This window comes from Symphalangus syndactylus, chromosome 22 (genome assembly GCF_028878055.3).
Source record: "Symphalangus syndactylus isolate Jambi chromosome 22, NHGRI_mSymSyn1-v2.1_pri, whole genome shotgun sequence".
NCBI lineage: Eukaryota > Metazoa > Chordata > Mammalia > Primates > Hylobatidae > Symphalangus > Symphalangus syndactylus.
Genome location: NC_072444.2, coordinates 59,305,066 through 59,330,258, shown reverse-complemented (window position 1 = coordinate 59,330,258; position 25,193 = coordinate 59,305,066). Strand labels below are relative to the sequence as shown.

At 45.1% G+C, this 25,193-nt stretch overlaps 1 protein-coding gene across 1 annotated transcript in view; it reads left to right on the top strand.

Annotated features, from left to right (window-relative positions):
• Positions 1-25,193, top strand: part of TMEM163 (transmembrane protein 163) — a 258,099-nt gene that overhangs the window by 181,610 nt on the left and 51,296 nt on the right. The gene's annotated exons all lie outside the window — the stretch shown is intronic.

The following is a 25,193-nucleotide window of genomic DNA, read 5'->3' as shown; positions in this document are numbered from 1 at the left end:
ATTGTGTCCTAGTGAATGCTAATGAGTTCACTGATGGCTGGCAGCTCCTGGGTAGCTTCAGGACGGGGTTGGTCACCTGAAAGACCAAGGCAGAATTTAGAGGGTTGGGACTTCAGCCCTACCCCCCAGCCTCTGGCAAGGAGAGAGGGACTGAAAGTTAAGTTGATGTGCCCAGTGGTTGAATCAATTATGCCTACACAAGGAAGCCTCCATAAAAACCCATAATGACAGGGTTCAAAAAGCTCCAGATACCTGAACATGTGGAGGGTGGTGCACCCCTTCCATACAGGGCATGGAAGCACTGTACCCCCCTTCTCCTGTGCCTTGCTCCATGCATCCCTTCTTCCGTATCCTCTGTAATCCTTTATAATAAACCAGTCAATGTAAGTTAAGTGTGTCCCTGAGTTCTTTGAACCCAAACAGAATGGGTCATGGGAACCCTAATTCCTAGCCAGTGGGTCAGAAACACAGGTTAAAACACCCTGGGGCTTGGGGTTGGCCTTCGAAGTGGGGCAGTCTGGTGGGACTGATCCCTCACCTTGTGGGATCTGACACCATGACCGAGTGGGTAGAGTCAGAATTGAACTGGAGGACACCCAGCGGCTGTCTGCTGCAGAATTGGTGCTTAGTGTGTGGGGAAAATCTCAATATGTTTTGGTGTTCAGCAGTCACGGAAGTCTGTCACGGTTGCTGTTGAGTGAGAGAATAGGAAAATAACTTGAGTTTGGTTTTCTCATACCCACACACCACCTCGCCTTAGTCGGCCTCTGTCCACTGCCTCTTTCTGCCCATTGCTAGCAAGGGAGGTGGGTACTGGCATGAAAAAATCCTTGGGGACACATTTAGGATGTTAGTCACAGTACATATGTCAGTGGCCTTTTAAAAGGGGGCAAAGTAAAACAAAACTGTTAGCCCCGTTACTCCCTATTCTGCATCAAAACCAGATTGATATAAGCTGATAGAAGTTGGAGCTCAGGCCAGAAAGAATCAAACCACGGTTGAGGAAATGTAGAAAAGGATATGTCAGTTTCTTCTTGGATCCTAAGCTTGATAATGTTAGACTGGCTCATTTCAAAGGAAGGGCGTGTGTTGTGTGTGCGTGCGCTTGTCTGTGCACATGGGTATGTGTTGAGGAATTTTACTGTGGGCGAAAATATATTTGCACATTAGCTACTTTCCAGAAATAATTACTTTGATTTATTCCTCATCCAACCCCAGAGGGAAGCCCAGGTTATTAAATTTAGTTCCAAAGAAGGCATATGTTACTGAGTTAAAGAAAAAGCCTTAACCTAGTCATTAGTTTTGTTTTTTCTTCTATAGAATAAAAATGGTTTGGGTAGATTGTTGAGGAAGGCTTCTTTGAATTTCTCTGGGGCCCATTTTATATTGGGAAGTAGGCCTGGCAAGGTGACTTACGCCTGTAACCCCAGCACTTTGGGAGGGCAAGGTGGGAGTATCACTTGAGCCTAGCAGTTTGAGATCAGTCTGGGCAACATAGTGAGACCCTGTCCCTACAAAAAATGAAATAAATTAGCTGGGCATGCTGTTGCACCCCTGTAGTCCCAGGTACCCAGGAGGCTGAGGTAGAAGGATCGATTGAGGCTAGGAGGTTGATTGAGGTTACGGGGAGCCTTAATCATACCACTGAACTCCAGCCTGGGCAACAGAGTGAGACCGTGTCTCAATGTATATATTAAACACACACATCAATCAAGGGGACATTTTTTTTTTCCTCTAACTGCCTTCTCGATAGTAGAATCAGAGGGCATCCACAGTGAAAGATGGGTTGTTTCTGGGGCATTTCTAGCATGAACTTTTAGGGAGAAGGGCTTGAAGGAAGAACAGATGTGTCCCCTTCCCTGGCCTCTACATATCTCTTGCTTCTGGTTTGAGACTCAGATGGGGACATGGGTTTCCTACCTGTGTGTCTAATCTTCCTGTGAAGGCCTGGACTGGCTGCAAGGTGGGAAGTGGCCTTGGCGGGCACTGATGCCAGCCCTTTCCTTCCAGCATAAGAATCCTCCTGACTGCATTCCTACCACAGCCCTGATGGTAGCCTTTCATGCCTCCAGCTTCTGCTTCATTACTCGAAACTTTCCTTTTCATGGTTTTTGAAAACCAATTGTAAAAATACATATAGTCTAACATTTCATGATTTTAAAATGAGTATGTACTCATTATTTTAAAACTGGACAATTTTTTTTTCTTTTTGAGGGAGGGTCTTGCTCTGTCACCTAGGCTAGAGTACAATAGTGTGATTGCCGGCGCGATCTCGGCTCACTGCAGCCTCTGCCTCCCAGGTTCAAGTGATTCTCTTGCCTCAGCCTCCCAAGTAGCTGGGACTATAGGCGCGTACCACCATGCCTGGACAATTTTTGTACTTTTTTTAATAGAGATAGGGGTTTCGCCATGTTGGCCAGGCTGGTCTTGAACTCCTGACCTCAGGTCATCCACCTGCCTTGGCCCCCCAAAGTGCAGGATTACAGGTGTGAGCCACCACGCCTGACCAAAAACTGGACAATTTAATGTATGAAGAGTCACCCCTCATCCTACCACCCAGAGAATGGTTAGCTTTTGGAGATTTTTTTTCTTTCCGTTTCTTTTATGCATGTGCACAGGTTTATATACATTTTGTTTTTGTTTTTGAGACAGAGTCTCGCTCTGTCACCCAGGCTGGAGTACAGTGGTGTGATCTCAGCTCACTGCAACCTCTGCCTCACGGGCGCAAGTGATCCTCCTGCCTCAGCCTTCTGAGTAGCTGGGATTACAGACGTGCACCACCAGGCCCAGCTAATTTTTGTATTTTTAGTAGAGACGGAGTTTCACCATGTTGGCCAGGCTGGTCTTGAACTCCTGGCCTTGGCTTCCCAAGTGCTGGGATTACAGGTGTGAGCCATAGCAACCAGCTGGGTTGATATACATTTTTATAAAGCTGAGTTAATGGTATGTGTTCTGTTGTGCATCCTGCTTTCTCCGCCACTTTCTAAAGTGAGCGTTTCTTTGTTATTGAAAATCTTGGTGTACTTCCCTTTAAGTGTCAATGTTGCATCTTATTGATGCACCGTTATTAACCATTCCCCTTCAATACCCAAGTATGGTTTTTCTTCTCCTATTATAACCTAGCAGTGAAGGGCTTTGTACAATCTTGTGTCTGATTATTTCCTTAGGAAGAATATTTCCTAAAATGGAATTTCTAATCAGAAGTGTGAGACATATTACTAAATTGTCCTCTGAGATTGACACTTTGTATTCCAACCAGCACTGGCTGTTTTCATTTTTAAAAATGGACAATTGAAGAGGCAAAGTTGTATCATTACAACTTTTTTTCACTTTTCAAATGGCTTAAGAATTGACCCTAGAGATGTTACTCCAAATTGATTGTTTGGCTGATCAAGATTTTCCAGAATGTTTGTCTAACCAGAGTTTAGTTCACCTCACCGTACCCTAACTTTTCTATCTCATTCATAACAATGTTATAAGAAACTCTTATCAAATGCCTTGTTAAAATCAAAGTGTATCATCTGAGGCATTCTCCTGGTTTATTAGGTTAGGGAAGCCATCTCTAAAGGAAATGCAGTTAGGCCAGTTAGATTTATTCCTGGTGAGCCTAGGTGAGCTGGTGAGCTGAACAAAGCTGAAAAAAAAATAACCTAGGTGAGCTGAACAAAATCTTTTTCATCTTGGAATTGTTAGAATAAATCCATTGAGTAAGCCATCTAATAATTGAAGTAAGCCTTTCATCAGTCTTGAATTTCTAAGATCTGCTTACAAACACCAAGACCCATTTCCCAACTTCTAGAATAGTTTCCTGTTTGCCCTGATTCTTTTTAAAGACTACTGGCATTTTTCCATAACAACATGGAATGATCTTTCACCATTTGGGATAATGTGGTTTAGGATCTGGATGGTGTTAGAAGGACCAGGTGTTGCTTTTTGGGTCTGTCTTGTTGGACTTCTGTGTCCTCTTAATGAGTTTTATTTTCTGTTCCTTGCCCAGTTGAAAGGACAGAAGTGGCGCTATTCTGTCTTTTGTCTCATGTAAACATTGACCATTCTTCCTGGGTTGTAGTTAACCTGAGAATTTTGTTCTGAATGGCACTTGGAAATATTTTTTCCAAGACTTAGCCCATTTTGGAACTATATCTAATATACCTGTTGGCGCTACTCTTTTGATTGTGTCTTTGGCTAATTATTTTCCTATGTTCCTCTTAAATATCACCTCATCAGAGGGCTTTCCATGCCATATAGTGATTTATTTATGGGCATTCCATCTCAATCCTGTTATTTTCCCAGTCAGTGTTTGTGATTTCAGCCAGGACCGGAATGATTCCCAAGGCTAGGACAGGTCATTCCTATAGCCTTGCTCAGGATCCTGGGAGAGCGGGAAGTGGAGAGCCCTGTGGTGTTGGGCTCACTGTCACATACTTTTCTGGAAACTGTAAAGCCTCTTAGACCTTCAACTTCCTACCACAGCTGCTCCTCCCCTTCACTCCTCAACCCTCAGTGATAGTAGTGGGATTTGAGGATCTGGGACTGTTTTTTTGGCAAGTGTCTTTTGCACATGTTAAGGATTTGTTGTATTTTTTTCTGAAGGTTTTTCTTTTTCTTAACATTCTAAAATTTCTTCATAATATACTTTCTAAGGTTTCCTCCCCTTCCTCCCTTCCTTCCTCTCTCTCTCTATGGTAAGTGTATATACACACAAGCATGCACATAAACACATATGCATGTATGTATAGATGCATACATGTATGTAAGCATGTACACTGTATAGATTTGCAGAGGAGTCAGGGCAAGTGAGAGGAGATGGAAGAGACATATCATAATCACCAAGAAGATGAGATTTGATCCTAGTTATAGCTAATAGCCATGACTGACCAATAGTCTGTTATCATGGGAAAGAAAATGAGAAATATGGGAGATTTTATTACCAGAATTAATTGATAACTCTAGAAAACTATTTGTGGTGAGGCATTTTTATAGGGACTTATAGTTCAGTGGTTACAGCTTAGACTGGATGATGGGAGACTTCGTCTGTTTATCTGAACCTTGCTGTTTTTTAGACATACTTAAATTTTCATTATTAGGTTTTGTTAGTGAACACTTATAGGGGGTTGGTAAAAGACACAAGGCTTGGAGGATGAGCATTTACCATGTTCTTCTTAAAATATAATGGCCCAGTTAGGGCAAAAGCTGACATAAAACTTTTATGATGCTTTGCCAGTGGTTCTGTAAGAGGACCGTCAGCCCACTGCATTGCCGGGCTGTTTTCCCTGCTGGGTGTAAAGTAGGTTTCACTCTGATTTTAGAAGTTGCTAATCTAGTTGGAGAGACTTTATTAATTACATAAAAGCTCATTTCACATAGTCGATTTGTCTAGCATAATTGTGGAGGAGATTTTAATTCAGCCCCTTCCTGAGAGGCTTCTGATGTGGAAGTCTCATAAAGTATACGCATAATGGCATATGCTTTATTGTTAAGTGTTCTTTTGGTTATAGGGTTTGTAGGTTTTTCTTCGAAACCTTCTCCGATTTATGGGGGTCTAGGGATAATTATTAGTGGTGCTGTAGGATGTGGAATTGGGTTGAATTTTGGTAGGGCTTTTGTGGGGTTAATAGTCTGAGAGACTTCTGATGTGGAACACTAGTTTACTTAAAATATTTTACTTACCTTGGGTGGTTGTATAACATTGTGTTGTCCTGCTAAATGTGTCCTGAAGTGTACGCTCCCTTTTCTTTTATTAAAAAGAGGGAAAAACTGCTTTTCTTCTCCCATCGGCTTCCCAAGAGCAAGTGTGAAATGTGAAGGTAAAAGTAGCCATGTGTTTGGACCTACTGTGTGCTGAGCAAATCTAGCTTTGCACCAGCTCTGAAAGGTCTAGTGCCCAGCACCATGGTTGGCACTAGAAGCAGCAACACCTGGGGCACACGCGAGGCCTGGCCTGAGCCAGTTCTCCAGCCGTGTTCTCTGCACCCTCTGCTGAAATCCCTTCCAACAGCCTGACGAACAAATTTGCTGTGTGAATGCCCTCAGCATCCCTGCCTTCTCCTTTGCAAACGGTTCTCCTTGTTGCCTTCCATCTACTTATCTTAATCCAACTGCCCAGAAACATTCTGGAAAGCTTTTCTGGACTACTGGACACCCCAAGGTCTGGGAGACTGATGCAGGAGAGATGCCCTCAGGTCCAGCCAGGTGTCAGAGGCAGGCTTCTGAGGCTGTCTGCAGGGGGTGCCTGCCTTGGTCTTGGGAGTGTTAGACAGGGAAGGAGGCAGATTCTGTTTTTAGTGGGTTCTTCCCTAAACACAAACTTGGAGGTCAAAGTTCCAATGAGTGGTTCCAAACTATAGTAAACTTGTCCCCTTAGCCCAGATGGTAGTCTCAAAAGCAAAATGTCTACTTCATTAGGCTCTATCTTCACACAACACTTATAATGTCACAACAAAGGGGGCAAGTGCCCTTCCAGTGCTCCCCAGCGATTGATTTTGTAGTTGAATTCCTGCAAAATGGGGGCTTCTTTAATCTAGAGGCGATTGTGATACCCATCTGATGGAGAACACAAATAATCTAATTGCAAATGATCAGAAATTCCAAGGAAGCTAAGGCTTATTTAACGCGGTGCTGCTCAGACTCCAGGGGCCTCAGAATCTGCTGAGGGCTTGTTAAAGGGCATGCTGCCAGGCCCACCCCAGAGTCTCTGATCAGGAGGGATGGGGTGAAGCCGAGAATTTGCATTGCTGACAGGCTCCCAGGTGATGCAGATGTTGCAAGTCTGGGGAACCACACTCTGAGTAGCACTAATTTATCCTTTTGAAGATGGTGCTTCTTATACTTCACTACACACAGGAATCACCTGGGGAGCTTTTCAAACTCTTGCATTAAATTAAAACCACAATGAAATACCACCTGACGCCAATCAGAATGGCGATTATTAAAAAGTCAAGAAACAACAGATGTTGGCGAGGCTGTGGAGAAATAGGAACGCTATTACGCTGTTGGTAGGAACGTAGATTAGTTGAACCATTATGGAAGGCAATGTGGTGATTCCTCAAAGACCTAGAACCAGAAATACCATTTGACACAGCAATCCCATTACTGGGTATATACCCAAAGAAATAGAAATCATTCTATTATAAAGATACATGCATGAGTATGTTCATTTCAGCACTATTCACAATAGCAAAGACATGGAATCAACCCAAATGCCCATCAGTGATAGACTGGATAAAGAAAATGTGGTACATATACACCATGGAATACTATGCAGCCATAAAAAGGAATGAGATCATGTCCTTTGCAGGGACATGGATGGAACTGGAAGCCATTATCCTCAGCAAACTGACATAGGAACAAAACCAAACACCACATGTTCTCACTTATAAGTGGGAGCTGAACAGTGAGAACACACAGACACAGGGAGGGGAAGAACACACACTGGGGCCTATGGGTAGGGGGTGAAAGGGGGAGGGCATCAGGATAAATAGCTAATGCATGTGGGGCTTAATACCTAGGTGATGTGTTGATGGGTGCAGCAAACCACCATGGCACATGTTACCTATGTAACAAACTTGCACGTCCTGTGCATGTATCCCAGAACTTAAAATTTAAGAAACCCAAGCTCTCAATTACAGCATTAAATATTATCAATATTAAAAAACAAAAACTCTTGCATTTCCCCTAGGCTGCTTCCCAGACCGATTACACGTGTATGGCTGAGTGTGGGACCCAAGTGTTAAGCCACCTAGGTAATTCTCGTGTGTAACCAACTTTGACAACCATCGTCCTAAGACTGCAGCTGATGTTAATGCAATTACAAATCAATCTGGGCTATTCAAATGCAGGCTGTAGTTCAGGAAGTCTGGGGAAGGTCCTGGGATTCTGAGATCCTGGGTTATGTCGCTGCTGTTGGTCCAAGAACCGCACTTGGGGTTGCAAGGCTCTAAAATATTGGAGTAGAACAGGGTTTCCTCAGTCTCAGCTATGTGGACACTTTGGGCTGGATAATTATTTGTTGTGTATTGTAGAATGTTTAGCAGCATCCCTGGTCTCTACCCACTAGATGCTGTCAACACTCCACCCACTTGGTTTTGATAACCAAAAATGTCTACAGAAAGTGCCAAGTATCCCCTGTGGGAGGGAGTTGGGGGCGACGCGGGGTGGAGGTGGGGGGCAAAAATCTCCCCAGGTGAGAACCACTGGAGTAGTGTTACTTACCAAGGCTGGGTTTCAGGACCCCTCCCCACTTCGCGTTTCTCTGTTTAATGGAAGCTTTATTTCTTTGACCGGGAGACAAACCATTTATCCACCTCTAGACTGATCCTAAATGCCTGAAAGAGGCCTCATCACGATCAGAGTAATTCCTACCAAGATGAATTAAATATCAGCTCCTTTGCTGAGAAAGGTGGTGTAATGGTGGCAGTGAGCAGTTGAGGGGGGATTGGGGGAGAGGCAGGAGTGCTTTTCTAGGTTTTCTCAGTAATGGATTTTGAAAGACATCAGTAATAGCTTTTTAGGCATTTTTTCTAAATGAAATTTGGCTTGTCCTCATTTCCAATCATCTCTGAGTTTTAAAAGCAACAAAACAACTGAGTACCATACCTCAGTTCTTTCCTATTACATGAAGTTTTTGGCATGTGACCTTTTAACAAGCTCATGAATAATTCCCTTAATTGACTGGCTGGTGATGTTTTTATTCTGTGGTGTCGTCGCAGTTCAGTGATAGCACATAGACGCTCCGACCCCCACCTGCAGACCCACCCCCAGGCTATTAAATCAGTGAAGGTTGCAAATTGCATGTCTCTTTCACTGTTTTGAACTGGAAGCCCTTTTTACACAAAGCATGTTCATGGTTAATAAAATTACTGTGTACACACGTATCAGTCTTATCTGCAAGACCCTAATTCTCTAATTTGGTTGAACCACCTCTGGCATTAATGGGGCAGATTGAATGTGGAGTCGTGATTACCAGCGCCTCATTGTATAAGTGCTGTATGGGGCGGTGTGGTTCTATTCCATATGTCAGAAAGCCAGCAGGCTGGTAATTAGGAAGGGAAAGGGCATTACAACGTCTGCTCAAAGCCACCAGGCATTTTTCTTTGAACATGCAAGGGATTCGATCTTTTTTTTCCCCCTTGTTTAAAATCAGCATGTGATTTTAATTCAAGATCATTGGGCAGACAAATGAGAGAAAAATGGGGTTCTTGTAACAGTAGGGAAAATTGGGATGAGCCTTAGATATGCCAGTAGAGTAATCATGGCAGGAATAATAAATGACTTTTCTCTTTACTGTTCCCACACTCATTCGCCCTGTGTGGCTGGCTACCTGGCCTTACAAGGCTGCTTCTGTTGTGGGCAAAATAAAGGCCATGGTTGGTGAAGCCACTGTGGGATCTGTGGCCTCTAACACAAGCACTGTGGGTTATTTACAAATGTGCCCTCTAATTTCTGGTTGTGGGACTTTTGGGAGCAAATTATCCAGTCCACGAATCCACAGGCCTTAAAGTGCTGGGACTTCGGATGCCATCAGTGCCAAGATGGTTTAGTTTCTGGACTAACCTGCTTAGTTCACCTTTTAGGTGCTTTCTTAGCAGCTGGCTTCTCTCAAATAAAGGGAAGCAAATTCAGATGCATTCCTTCTCTGTGATGAATTCAGCCAGTGTGTTTTGTGCTGTTTTCTTTCCTCTTGAGGGAAATCAGATAGTGGGCAGTGCCAGTCTCTCCCTCTGGTGGAAAACAAGCCCCTAGTTGGCCTGGCAGTAATTGTGCCTGGGCAGACAAAGGCTGTCACAGTGACTGTCCTGTTCTTAGACTTCTGGGTGCTCTAGAGCCATCAGTGGAGCTTATAAAGACTCCTGAGTCTAAGCCCACCCCCTCTAGAAATTCTCCACGGATCTAGGATGGGGCAGTATAACAGGTGCCTCAGGGCATGCTTGGGAGAAACAGAGACAGAAGGAGATGAGAAACAGGATGGTGAGTGTCTGGAGTGGAAGCTTTGAGCCTTATGGGCAGACAAGTCCACAGCTCAGCTTGGCAACCTTACATGTTTCTTATACCCTTTGAACTTGGGCTTCCTCGACTGCTTAAATATCTGTCTTCTCAGGTGTAAGGAGTGATGGGAGATAGTGTAGGCAGAGTGTCTCCCCAGTGCCTGCCTCCTAGGAGGGGTTAGGCAGGTGCAGCTCTGCATCTGACATGTCCCTGATCCTGGGATTATAGGATGCTCTTCAGCGAAGTTGATGTTCACCCTGTGTGCACAGAGGCTGTGGTAGCCTTTCTGTGAATTCACCATTGCTCCTTCAAAACGCATCCTGTTAGCTGGCAGTCTGCATGTTACCCAATTTGGTTCTGTTGGCTTTGTGGGTTGGCCCCAGTTGATGGCCTTGGGAATCTTATCCCTGGTACCACCAAGTCAAAGGCATACCCTAAAATGACTTAGAGCAGGGTTTCCCAAAATTAGCATGGTTGACATTTTGGACCAGATAATTCTTTGTTGTCAGGAGGCTCTCCTGTGTGTCGCAACATCCCTGAGCTCTACTCACCAGAGGCCAGTAGCACCCTTGCCCAAATGATGACAATGGAAAATGCCTCCAGACATTGCTAAATGACCCCTTGTTCTCTAGGTGCAAAATTGCCCCTGATTGAGAGCCACTGACATAGAGCCATGCCTAAGCCTTAGAAAAAAAGTTCCTGGCTGGGCGTGGTGGCTCATGCCTGTAATCGCAGCACTTTGGGAGGCCGAGGCAGGTGGATCACGAGGTCAGGAGATCAAGACCATCCTGGCTAACTCGGTGAAACCCCATCTCTACTAAAGATACAAAAATTAACTGGGCATGGTGGCATGCACCTGTAGTCCCAGCTACTCAGGAGGCTGAGGCAGGAGAATTGCTTGAACTTGGGAGGTGGAGGTTGTAGTGAGCCGAGATTGTGCCACTGCACTCTAGCCTGGGTGACAGAGCGAGACTGCCTCTCAAAAAAAAAAAAAAAAAAAGTTCCCAGGGCCCTTGCTTCATAAGGAACACCTGGAGAGCTTTGTAAATACAAAAACTAACACCTTCCCGGACCCTAATGCAAGACTATGGAAGAAGAAACTTCGAGGGGGAGTCCAGGAATCAGAATTCTTTATGAGCCTCACAGAAGCCTCTGCTCAGCAGCCAGTTTGGGGATCGAGAGACTTACCCTGTCATGATCCCCCTTCCAGTAGCTTTGGGTGAACTTGGCTGCTACAATCTCATTCTAAAGATGAGTTTAATATCTGCCCATGCTGTGTCAGAGGTTAGTAATGGGGAAGTCAGTTTGTAGACAAGAACACATTTGGACCTTATGGGGTGAGCTATAGACCCTGTCATAGGAAGAAGGGAGTGTAAACAAGAAGTGTTTGTGTGTTTGAATCAGTTACATTTATGCATCATCTAAAAAGGTCACATGCACAAAACTGTGCCAGACACTGTGCTAATAAGACCTGCATGTAAATTAACTCACAACAGTAGTACTACAATCATACAGACAATGAAATCGTGGCATAGAGAAGTGACATAGCTTACCTGAGGTCATACCCTGCTAGGTTGCTGGTGCTGTAAGTAGCCAGACACAGGTTCCGGGGACGGTGCTTTGTGGCGTACTCTACTGCCTTTTCTCATAGCAAGCATGAAGGGACAGCCAGAACTTCCACTGTTATTGCCAGACATTATGGCATTGCGGTGGACTTCATGGAAATGTCCATGCGTGGTAATTCCTTATTAGAGGTGTCTGTATCATTAATGAATGGACACATCAGTCATTTTTAGGACATTGATTGGATTCTGTCTTTGGGGGAATGTGTGGACCTATCAAACACAATGACAGGTTGTCTTATTATAAGGGCCTCTCCCTCCCTTGCTTCTCTAAGGTGGTGGTATGTAGAGTTATGTAAATGAGAAGGAGGTTTTCTTCTTCCACGCCCCTTCATCTTTATATTGGCATGAGAGCTCAGGTGATGCTAACTGTCTTTGTCTTTTCTTACATCTGGCCCATAATCATCCACATTTGCCTCCCTCCCCCACATTCACCTGCTCAGTCTTCAGAGGATGTTTGTGTGTGGGATTTTTTTTTTTTTTTTTTGAGGTGGGGTCTTGCTCTGTCACCCAGGCTAGAGTGCAGTGGCGCAATCTCGGCTCACTGCAGCCTTCACCTCCCAGGTTCAGGCGATTCTCCTGCCTCAGCATCTTGAATAGTCGGACTACAGGTGTATACCACCACGCCTGGTGGATTTTTGTATTTTTTTTTTTAATTTTTGACATGGAGTCTCGCTCTGTTGCCCAGGCTGGAGCGCAGTGGCATGATCTTGGCTCACTGCAAACTCTGCCTCCCGGGTTCTGGCCATTCTCCTGCCTCAGCCTCCCAAGTAACTGCCACTACAGTCACCCCCACATCACGCCCAGCTAATTTTTTTGTATTTTTAATAGAGATGGGGTTTCACCGTGTTAGCCAGGATGGTCTCGATCTCCTGACCTCGTGATCTGCCTGCCTCGGCCTCCCAAAGTGCTGGGATTACAGGCGTGAGCCATTGCTCTGGCCTCATTTGTGTTTTAAAGCTTGCTCACATCCCTGATGCCACCTTTGTCCACTGTGCTCATTTGAGGCCGACACAAACCTCAGGACAGACTTACCAAGGCTGCCTCGTATGGAGCCATAGAAGGTTTTAAACACTGCCCCAAGAGAGGGGAACATCAACAGAGTTCATGGCAAAATATGTAGTGATTTGAAGGAGGGAAGTCTTGCTTTTTGAGGCTCTCTAATCTGATTTATTTGGCTTGGTCTAGCGATAGCCTTGCCTTTAAGTCTGTGAGTATCTGAAATGGTAACACGGAATTGTGGGCTACTACAACACTTGTGCCAAGGACTGTCACTTTTGGTTGGACGTTTGAGTCCAGGAGAATGTCCTGATCCTGGGGTCCTGAATAGATTTAATTTGCAAAGCCAGGAGAATGTTGAAGTTCTGGGTCTGCACTTGGTTTGTTCACATGGATGTTTGTGGTTAGACTCTGAGTTTGTCTGTGTTATCTCCCAGTTGTTTTGCTTTCTTTTTATTGTGACAATATGATATACTATAACTCTCCCGGCTCTAAGTTCTTCCTGGAACACCCCCTGCCTGGGATTGGGGCCTGAGACAAGGAAGGCAGCAGATTGGACAGTGATTCCAGGTGTGATCTAGGAAGTGGGAGTGAAGTAGGGGGCGAGTTAGACAGGAAGAGAGGAAAAGTCAATTGAGGTGAGATATCGTGGTCACTTCTGTAGGCAGAGGCGGCTGTATTCTGCCTCTGAGAAGTCTATACCGTGCTGAACTGGGACCGTGCTAGAAAGTACAGGGTGTTGGAAGGAAATCTGAGCTGGCCAAGAAGATGTGATGTGGCACCAAAAGTCTTTTTATGCGACCCCCAGTGGTTAAAGGACCATCCTCCCTACCTGTCTTGACTCTGGGATGGCCTTGTATTTAGTCAGCACTGTGGTGCATTACATTTAGATTCCTTAATTTCCCATTCCTAGGACAGGCAGGATGATAATGGGTGTGGAAACACCAGCACTTATCTCTTGAGATGGTGTGATTGTGATCTTTCTACTTGTACTAGTGATTGGGGGACAAACCAATAGCCTATTTATGGGCAGATCTGTATTTTGTAGGGAAGCCAGCATTTTGTGAATCTGAGAATCTGATAACACATTTCAATGTAACTTGATATTCCAGAATTTTCAGAAACTCGCCCTTCTAGGTGAAAGCTCTAAGATGAATCATTAGTGTGCTTTTCCCAATATAGTGGGGCTCTGGTGTATTGGTATTCTTCACATAATTGAATACCATTGTTCTGTTGAGAAGACCAGCTTCCCAACGCAAAGGATGAATAACATTTTCTCTTACTCTGGGAAATGTCAGCCTTTCAAAATAGTAGAGTGTATAGGTCACAGAGAAGTTGCAGAAATAAGTAAGATCAGCCAAAAACATGGTGCATTTTTTTTTTCCAACTGACAACTCTGTAGTGATATATGAAAGGAAGCCCACAATTTGCAGATCACTCAGTGGGAAACTCATACTTTTTCTCCTAACTAGCCAGTGGGTAAATAATACCTATGGTTCAGTTCTTACATTTTGGTTATGCAAATAAATCTGAGCCTTAAACCTGTTGATTTAAAATAAAAATCTTTAATGAGCCAGAATTCCCGTTGCTCCATCTAGATTGGAGTTTTAGTATGTCAGGATCTTGGCAGTTAAGTCAAAGTGGCTAACTTGCAACGTGAGGAAACTGAGGTCTAGAGATATTTTCCTATTTTGTTTCCAAGTTAATGACAAGAACTCCTGGGCTCTGCTTCCAGCTTAGTGAATCCAGCAATGTTGCTGTTCCAGTTAGAAAAAATTAAACACAAAACTGTGTGCGAAAATTTTGTGTATGTATTTAGGTTGACAAACACCCAGATAAAGAAAATTCCGGCTTGTCTACGTTGCAAGCCTCAAATTTGGCTTTGAGTCCCAGCTCAGTTGACTAGCTTCATAACACTGGGTAGCTCATAGACTTTTCCCAGACTGTCTCCAGCTCTCTATTTCTCCCTAATTCCCCATCTCCCCATCAACCTCTGACTTGACAGAGGGGAGAGGTAACGTATACTCCATTTGGCAGTGTCAGGGAAAAGCACGCGAGAAGTCCACGAGAGTTCGCTGTAAGCCTCACATGCTGACCCTCGTGCCATGGGGTGTTTGCCTCAGGGAATTCATGTCCACAGGACTTGGCCAGCTTGATCAGCTTCCCAAAGGGCACGGTATAGTGAGTTTTACCAGAAGTCCCAATGATGGAAGATGATGCCACAGGATTAGATTAGAAATGTTATTTTTTGGGGGGAGGGGGTGGGTGGGGGTAAAGCAAGTCAGCATGATAAGCAGTTGTGAAGTTACAAACTAATGACAGAAAAATCCATGTAAACAAATCCACTAAACACACTTGATCTTAGCCAAAAGGCCGAGAAGCGATAAATCCACTAAACACATAATCATTAATTACAGCTCACAACCTCCTTTCATGTTTGCCCCTGTTCTCTAATTTGGGGTGCTTGGTAAATCTCTAGTCTAGAGTAGCATTTTGGTTTTGCAGTCCTTGGCTGTAGGAAAAGTTTGGCCTCTTCTCCACTTACCTGGGAGCCTTACCTTTCTCATATATATGTATATATATATATATATATATTTTTATTTTTTATTTTTTTTGAGACAGGGTCTTGCTCTGTTGCCCAGGCTGGAGTGCAGTGGCGCAATCTCAGCTCATTGCAACCTCCGCCTCCTGAGTTCAAGTGATTCTGCTGTCTCAGCTTCCCGAGTAGCTGGGATTACAGGCACCCACCACCATGCCTGACTAATCTTTGTACTTTTAGTAGAGGTGGGGTTTCACCATGTTGGCCAGGCTGGTCTCGAACTGCTGACCTCAAGTGATCTGCCTGTCTCAGCCTCCCAAAGTGCTGGGATTACACGTGTGAGCCACTGTGCCTGGCCTGAGCCTCCGCACATGGCCCATATTTTATATATGCTTAATATCATCTTGGATGACCTGTGCCTACCCATCTCATTTATGTTTGCTACAGTTTTGGGAGGGAAGTGGTCTTTTTATCGTTCCCATTTTTCTTCTGAGGAAACTGAGCCTTGGAGAAGGAGCTATGAACAGTTGAGCTTGGGTAGCAGCTTTCTATGTTGCCCCAGAAGCAGTGCAGAAACTCACCAAAACCGCACCTTGCACACCTGAGCCCCAGCGCCCCGCAGGACACGCAGTACACGCTCATGAAAACATGGTTGATTTACGTGTCAAGTCTGAGACTTGATAGAGACCAGCATTTCATGTCTTGTGAAGATACAAATACAGGTCAATGTTAGAAGTGATGTAGCTGGAGAAGACATTTCTAGAAATTTTGTTTTTGTTACAAAAGTACAGCACAGAAAAGTAGAAGGGAACAAAGTCTGTTTTCTTACTATTATTACTTTACTGTGTGTTTCCTTCCAAAAATTTCCCACTGGGTTTAGATTTATTTTTATGTATTTCTAATCTGTGTATGTATATTTTTATATCTGTTTTTCATTTATCTTTTGGATACTTTTTTGTTGATCAACAAAAAAAATTTTAATGGCATCTGATAGTCAACTGAATTGATGTATCACAGTTACTTAAACACTCCCTTTGTGGCACATTTAAATTTCCCACTTTTAAATATAAATAACACTGCTGTGAACATTCTTCTGCAAAAAGCCTTTTCTTTTAGGGATTGATTCCCAGAAGTGGATCAAAGTGAATGAATAATTTAAGTCAATTACTTGAAATACTATAATCAAGGTTAGAAACATTGGAAAATAGGTTACTAAGGAAATGATGGAGTATTTTTATAGGAATCAAAATAAATAAAAGATTTAGTTAACCATGTTATGCTGAGAAGCCTGTGTTCAGAAGGTGCTGAGCTTGTCATTTCCCACAGAGACAGAGCAGAAGAGTGGCTGGATGCTTCACACCCCGTGTGAGAGTTTAGAGACCACGGGGGGCTTCCGTTCTTGTCTTTTTGATTCAGTAAGATTATTCACTCAGGTGGTTTTCTGTACATCCCGTGTCAGTGGGATTGCCTGGTTTTCAGGATGGACTAAGGCTTGAGATGACTCATCTGTTATCATCGGACAGGCAACTTCTTCCCCTAGTTCCAAGTATCGCGTTGCTGAGACAGCCTTTTGCTGCCACTGCCATGAGATGCATCCCTTTCAAGAATCTTCTATCTGTCAGCTTTGCTGCAATAGCAGCACTCAAAGTCTCAGTGACTTATGCTGCAAACATGCATTTCTTAATCATTTCCATGTAAGCCAAGGTTTGGTGGTGGCCTTTTCCACATGAGTTCTCATTCCAGGTTTTAGGCAGAAGGAATAGCTCCTCTCCTAGGACCACTGGGCAGAAATGAGGCCAAACCAACTGTGCACATGGAAAGTTTCTGCGCAGGTACAGTGATGTCATCTCCACTCACTGTTGACCAGAGCAAGTCACACGGCCAAGCCCCATAGTGGGGAGGATGTATATGTCCCCTACACAAAGGTGCTGTCAATCACACAGCAAAGGTAGGGGTGTGAGGTTGAGAGCAGCTGATGTGAGCAATGATACACACTTCTGCAGGCCTACTGGGAATTGGCCTCCTTGTTTTCTTTTGACACCCACCCATCCCCTTCTTTATCGTAGCACAGAAGCCTCAGAATCTGGCTCTGTGCTTGAACTGCATTGACCATGTAGCCCAGGATGGCTTTCAGTGCATGGGCCATGGGTTGGACAAGCTTGGTCAAAGTAGTTTATGCACAGAGCCCAACACCAATTTGTAAACTTTCTTAAAATAATGTAAGATTGATGCACAGACCTCTTTTTGTAAAAAAAAAAAAAAAAAAAAAAGCTCATCAGTATCCTTAGTGTATTTTATTTGTGGCCCAAGACAATTCTTTTTATTCCAGTGTAGCCCAGGGAAGCCAAAAGATGGGACACCCCTGACTTTGACCCCAGCACGAGAGAATTTCTGGAAAGAAAGGGTTTGCTAACACAGTACATGACCAACCTGGTCTTGGGCCTCTTCATTCTTGTGACAGGTGGTACTTTCTGAAGATAACCACAACCATAGCCCCCCTCCACATGTTGTTCTACAATGCTACCTTGTCACTCCTCCATCAAGAGGTGGCGTCTTGTCCCCTTCTTCTTTAACCTCAGCAAGCCTATGGCTTACTTAAGGGCTGCAGAATGCCCAGGAAGGACTTGGCATGCGTCCAAGGCCTTGCAGCTTCTGCCTGGCTTCAGTGGAGTACTGGCTTGGGGGAAGACAGCCCCCCAGCTACAGGAAGCCTGGCTACACTGGGGTGTTGGTTCAGTGCTCTGGTTGACAGTCTCAGCTGAGCACGGCCTTCCAGCCATCCCTGCTCGGGGACGAATCACCTTGGCTTTCAGTCCTTGTTATCATTCCTCTTGGATTGAAAGTCCGGGGAGAGTGTCTGATGGGCCCAGCTTGGGTCAGGGGCCTGGGTTCCAGGTGGGGTGCAGTGACTGTCAGTCCTCCCCTCGGGGAGAATGGAGCCTGGAGAGAGCATTGAGGCCCATTACCCATGAAGGGGGGATGAATGCAGGTCAGGCCCTGCAAGTGTGCAGCACAGACAGTGCCTGAGTCAGCGTTGAAAAATGCGGATCTAATCATCTTCATCGTTTTCAAAGCTGTCAGGGGCTCTGCATGGTTTTTCACAAGAACATTTATACAGCTTACCTTATAGCACGTGAGGCTCCACAGGGTTGGGTCTCACTCTCCCTCCTACTCAGCTTCCCAGCTGGATCCCTCGTGGAACCTTCACTCCAGCTTTTCTAGGGCATTTGTAATATCTTGAGGGGGAAAAGAATCTCCTTCACTTTGAAAGATTTTAGTGTAATCCATGTGCTGATGATTCCTGAGTCAGGTTTGAATCTAAACTCCTATTCCAGCTCCCTTCTCAACACCACCACTTGGATGTCTAACGCACACATCCCACACTTACTGCGTCCACAGCTGCACTCCTGATCTTTTCTGCTCCCAGACCTGCTTCTGCTACTGTCTTCCCTGTCTCCGGAAATGGCAACTCTATCCTTTGCTTTTCTCAGGTTCAAAGCTTCAAATCATTCTTGGCTCCTTTGTTTCCTACTATACATTAATAAGACTTGTCAGCTGTGCCTTCAGAATATATCCCTGAACAGACCAAAACTCAGAATCAGAAAATGTCCAGAGACTCATGCTTCAGTGCTACATCCTGATCCATGTCATCATTTTTGCCACATCCTCACCTGCCTGGAGAGTCATGACATCATTTGCCACGCCCTCACCTGCCTGGATATCCATGACATCATTTGCCACGCCCTCACCTGCCTGGATATCCATGACATCATTTGCCACATCCTCACCTGCCTGGATATCCATGACATCATTTGCCACATCCTCACCTGCCTGGATATCCATGACATCATTTGCCACATCCTCACCTGCCTGGATATCCATGACATCATTTGCCACATCCTCACCTGCCTGGATATCCATGACATCATTTGCCACATCCTCACCTGCCTGGATATCCATGACATCATTTGCCACATCCTTACCTGCCTGGATATCCGTGACATCATTTGCCACATCCTCACCTGCCTGGATATCCATGACATCATTTGCCATGCCCTTACCTGGCCTGGAGAGTCATGATATTGTTTGTCACACCCTCATCTGGCCTGGATATCACCACAGCCTGCACACTGCTCTCCCTGTTTCTGCCCTTGGTGAACAATGGTCCTGTTAAAACACGCCACATCATGTCGTTTCCAAGTTCGTGCACCCTGTGGCTTCCCATCTTTGTAAAAGCCTAAATCCTGACAACAGCTCTAAGACCTTATATGATCTGCCTTCACCATTCTCCCTCTTTCTCACTCCCCTTTGGAGTTAGGAGGGTTCCACCTCAGAGCCTGAAGCTTCTTCTCCCTATACCTGCATGGCTTGCCCCCTAAAACAGTGCCTGGCACAAGGTGCAGTGGAAATGTGCAGGATGAATGAATTCTGGCATGCCTTTGAACTTGCCTTCCTTTTCCCCGGAACATACTTTTCACTCCTCTTTATCAAGTTAATTTCTTTGGTTGGTTCAAAGTCAGCTCAATTCTCAGCTTCTCTAGGAATATATATATTTTTTGAGACAGAGCCTTGCTCTGTTGCCCAGGCTAGAGTGCAGGGGTGCAGTCTCAGCTCACAGCAACCTCCACCTCCCAGGCTCGAGTGATTCTCCTGCCTCAGCTTCCTGAGTAGCTGGGACCACAGATGTGCACCACCATGTCTGGCTAATTTTTGTATTTTTATTAGAGATGGGGTTTCACCATGTTGGCCAGGCTAGTCTCGACCTCCTGACCTCAGGTGATCTGCCCACCTTGGCCTCCCAAAGTGCTGGGATTACAGGCATGAGACACTGCGCTTGGGCCTCTAGGAATATTTGTGTGTGATTTAAATGCCCCCTTTCTCTACTTGGAGGAAGAGGGCCATGTTTTGTCCTCGTAGCTAATGCACAGCAGGTTTCTTTGCAAATAGTAGACATTCAGTGTTTCTTCATGTTTCATAGGTCGTATCTGCACACACACAACTACAAAAACCATGATCAGCTTCTCTAGGAATATTTTTTCCTAAAGCAGGCCTCTATTCCCCATCCGTGTTCAGCAAAACTGTTGTCACTCTCTTTGGGTATCTGCCTGGACATATTCCATGCATAGACAAGCAGTTGTACCTTCAGCAGATATTTAAGAAAAAATTGGAATTGGTGCAGCTAATTGCCCTGACATTGAAATACTCGCATGGTTTACTTGAAATAACCAGTTGGCTAAAGTAGCAAGGTTTTTAGATGTCCATATTCTCCTGAGAAGCAGGTTTACCCTGAGAGTACCTTTAAAATCTTTCAAAAAAGCCACTGTTTCCCTTATTCCCTCAGCAGCTGGAATGCACTGAATTCCGGCCAGTCTGCCTTGTATCTCATGGGAGCCTGTAGGACCCATGTTCCCTGCGCTGCCGCTTCTCCTGCCTTGTTCTAGCATCACCTCTTCCAGCATCCCTGCAGGTGCCTTCTCCTGGTCTCCCCACCTCCACCCACGTCCCTCTTTGGTCTTTTCTCAAAAGAGCAGCCCGAGTGATCCTTTTTGAATGTGAGTCAGGTTGCGTCATTTTTTTTGCGGAGTCCTCCCGTGGTGCCCTGCCATCCTTAGTGGAAAAACACAAGTCCTTATGGTAATGGCAAGGCCCCTGGGTTCCAGCCATGCCGGCCTCGTTGCCGTAGGTTGAGCATGCTGGGTTCCCTCCTGCCAGGAGCCTTTGCACTCACTGTCCCTCTGCCTGGAGTGCTCGTCCCCAGGTGGCTGTAGAGCTGACTCTCCCATCTGGTAGGTCTTTGTTCAGATGTACCCTCATTAGAAAGAAGTGTGAGTACTGGATATAAAGTAACAGCCCCCCCCCGCCCCCGCCTTGTTCTCCCCTTTTTGTCTGCTTTGTCTCTGTATATAATGTACTTACTTGTTCATGTGTTCATTGCCTATCCCCATGTGAGCTCCACAAGAGCAGGCAATTGCTGTCCTGTTCATGCCAAATCCTTGCCCTAGAACACAAGAATCACTGTTTTACTAATTAATTGGAAGACCTTGGGCCACGAGTCTCCGCGTGCATTCCCTGTGCAGTGTATACTGGAAGCAGAGATCTTGGGTAGGGTTTGGCAACCTTTAGACGGGCTGTTCCCTGTTCCTTTCTTTGTATCCATTCCCCTCCACCCTGGAAATGTGAGACCTGGAAGCCCCAGGAAAATGGCCCTGGGAGCCTAGGCTGGGAAGAGGCCTCTCAGGCTCGGGTCAGTGTATCTCACTGTCCAGACCTTCCTTAAGCTTGGCAAGCCCCAAACAGACTCACTACTGGCTCCTCACTTCCTGTTCTTGGATGCGCCACCACCTCTTCCTTTGTGACCAGTCTCAAAATTGGGGTTGTCCTTGCACCCTTCTCCTCCTCTGCCTGTGTCCAGTCAGTCACCGAGTTCTGCCATTTCGATCTTCTTGGTGTCTTTCCATCTTGATTCTTTTCAGCTGTCATGGCCGGTGTGTAGAGTCATCAGTTTCCTTTCGTGCCCACTGACATTGTCTTCCAGGCTATTCCCCTCCCTCTAGTTCCTTTCCCTTCAACCCTCCCAACCCCAGCTGCAGTCAGGAGGGTCTTTGCAAAGCCCAGATCACATTATGGGTCTCCTTTGCTTAAAATGCTGCAGCAACTTCCTGTCACCACAAAGGTTTCCCCAACCTCAGACCTGTGTGTTCCAACTTGGTGATCCTGACCTATCTATGTACTATCTATCCTATCCTTTTATGAACTTAATATTTATCTAAATATAATCATATTCATTTTTTCCCTAAGCAACAATATCTTTGTAGTCATGGAGCAATGATCATTTTTTTCTAAGGTACATTAAAATATGTAACTATTAAATACAAGAGGTGTTGGTGCATATGCCATCTAAGATCTGTTGTGTGTACCATGGGTGACGCACCCACCATCTTGAGGGAGCTTCCAGGATACACAGGGCCTTTCTTTGTGGCTATTGCATTGCTGTTCCCCTGGGGCCAAATGCTCCAGGAACATCATCTCCATTTTGAACTCCCACTGAAATAGTGCCCCACAGTGCTGTGTCTTTATGCTTCTGTCCATAAAGTTTCCTCTGTCTGGAGTAACTTCCAAAGCCTTCTAGTTTTTCCACTTCATGATTCCTGTCCATTGTACACCCAGCTTAGATGTCACACTACAGAGCCATCTCTTGTTCCTGTTCCGTCCCCCTAGGTTGTGTTTTATCACTCTGAGTTCTTTCTTCATTTTATTCCTCGTCCATTGCCTATTTTCACATTCACAAGTGATGGACTGTCTTGTAGTGATTTCCAGGTTTCCTATCCTAGATTCGTGCTCTCTGGAGGCTGGGTATAGATTTTGTTTGCCTTAGCCTCAGGGCTTGATGCTTAGAACTTAAAATGTGAGTGACTGAATTTTCAAGTCCCTTTCTAAAATGCAGATAACTTGGTGAAGCAGTCACTGTGGCTGGAGATAGGTTGATGTTAGATGAAAACGAGAGACTGGCATGTAGACCTGGGGCTTGGGTGGAGGTATCAAAGGCCTGATGTGCCTTCTCATAGTTTCCTAGAGCAGTCCCTGTTAGCCCACATAAATTGACCCCATCTTGAGGAGTGGCTTGGGGGATGGCCCCTTTGGTGAACCTGTGTATTTTCAGCCCAACCTTCAGAGCTGTACTGTCTAGTATGGTTGTCACCAACTACATGTGGCTATTTGATTTTTAATTAAAAGAAATTAAAATTTCATTTCTTCAGTTGCAGTAACCACATTTGCAATACTCAATAGATACCCGTGGCGAGTGGCTACCGTATAGAATAGCATCCATCATCGCAGAAAATGCCCTGGGTCTGCTCTGCTCTAGAGACTAATCATTCAACAAGTTCCTCATGTTGACTTTTGTCCCTAAAGTAGATGCCAGAAATAAAGTCCTATCTAAGCGGGATTTCAGTTGGTCAGGTTCTGTTCAGCTTGTGTATTATTACAGATGTAAACCAAAGGTCATTTGTTGAGGAAGGAGAGGTTTTAATGGCTGCAACTTGAGGAAGTGGAGGCTCTTACCATGGAGAGGGTAGGGAACACTTGCATGGAAAGCTGTGATCTGAGTGACTGTCCCTGGTCCAAGTCAGTCTCACCTGCTCCACAAACACAGCAGGTAGATGAAGATAGAGGAGAGAGATGGGAAATGGATGGAGAGAGAGGATGAGGGGCTGGAGCTCAGGAGAGTTGAGGGAAGAAATGAGGTGAAGATGAGTACAAACATGAAGGGAAATGGGGGAGTTCCAGAAGGAGAAGAGGAGGGAGGCATTGATAGTGAGGGATCGAGGGAGGGGTAGAGTCTTAACCAGATGGTGCTGGTTTGGCTTCTCCATGATAGAGAGGAGAGAATGGCTTACAGCCATTCCTTGCTCACTTTCTCCTTTTATCCTGCCTCCAAGATGAGCTTCCTCTGTGGCTTTGTTTGAAATGTCAGAACACACGGAGAGAAAGAGGGCTTAGCTCGAGAAAACCAGCATTAGGAATCGTGCAGCCATAAATACTGTGTTATATGCTCACACCACTTAACTTCATTATTTGCTTCACATTTGAGCACTGTCTCAGATTACAAATGCTTTGGAGACCAGAGTGACAGATGATAGGTAAAACAATTACACGTTAAACTGTGGGATGAATTGGTTAATCACCAGGGCTACTTTGTGTTTAGATCTGTCTTAAATTAGAGGGTGATTGGAGAAGCTTCTCTTGTTTGGCTCTTCCGATCTGATAGGAAGTAACCTAGAATTGGTAGGCTAGGACTCAGGCGATTTTAATGTGAGCCACAGGCCTTTAAACCTACAATTGACAAGGGACCAAACTTTTGATCCAACAACATTTTGTGTATGAGTGTCTGTCAGTAGGTTTTGCCCTTATAATTTCAGAATCAAACACTGATGCTTCTGGAGATTTACAGTACTATGCACAGTTAGCAATTTGGAGCCCTTAGCAGAATAGGAAAAAAAAAGGAGTCTTTAACTACCTTTAATCATTTCTTTGAAGTGGCTTGTTAACCGTTGCTTCCTTTCAGACATTAAGTGTGTCTTTGTGTGTGTGTGTCTGTGTGTGTGTGTGTGTGTGTGTGTGTGAGACAGGGTCTTTCTCCATCACCCAGACTGGAGTGCGGTGGCACGATCATGGCTCACTATAGCTATAACCTCCTGGGCTTAAGCAATCCTCCTGCCTCAGCCTCCTGAATAGCTGGGACTACAGGCACACACCACCATGCCCAGCTAATTTATTTTTTGTGGAGGTGCGTTCTCTGTATTGCCCAGGCTGGTCTCAAACTCCTGGCCTCAAGCAGATCTGCCTGGGCCTCTCAAAGTGCTGGGATTACAGATGTGAGCCACCACACCCGGCCTATTCAGTGGTTCTTAAACTTGAGCATACATCAGAATCACCTGAAGCGCTTGTTAAAACACAGGTTGAAGGGCCACATCCCCAGAGTTTCTGATTCAGTAGGTCTGAGGTGGACTCACTCAGAATTTGCTTTTCCACCAAGTTCTTATGTGACGCGGGTGCTGCTGATTCGTGGACCACACTGTGACAACCATTGATCCGGTGGGTATTTATTTATTTATTTATTTAGAGGTGGAGTTTCACTCTTGTTGCCCAGGCTGGAGTGCAGTGGTGTGATCTCAGTTTACTGCAACCACCTCCTCCCAGGTTCAAGCGATTCTCCTGCCTCTGCCTCCCAAGTAGCTGGGATTACAGGCATGCACCACCATGCCCAGCTAATTTTGTATTTTTAGTAGAGACGGGGTTTTTCCATGTTGGGCAGGCTGCTCTTGACCTCCTGACCTCAGGTGAGCCACCCACCTCGGCCTCCCAAAGTGCTGGGATTACAGGCGCACCTATGCTGCGCCTGGCCGGGAATTTAAATTTGGTTTCAGTCTGGGTTGACTGGGGGATTATGCTGAAGGAGTACAGCTCATTTGCCTCTTTCTGATCCATGAAGTTCTCCCCCAGAGTTGGGGCGGGAGGGAGGAGTCTGTATTCTTTTTAGTGACCTGGTT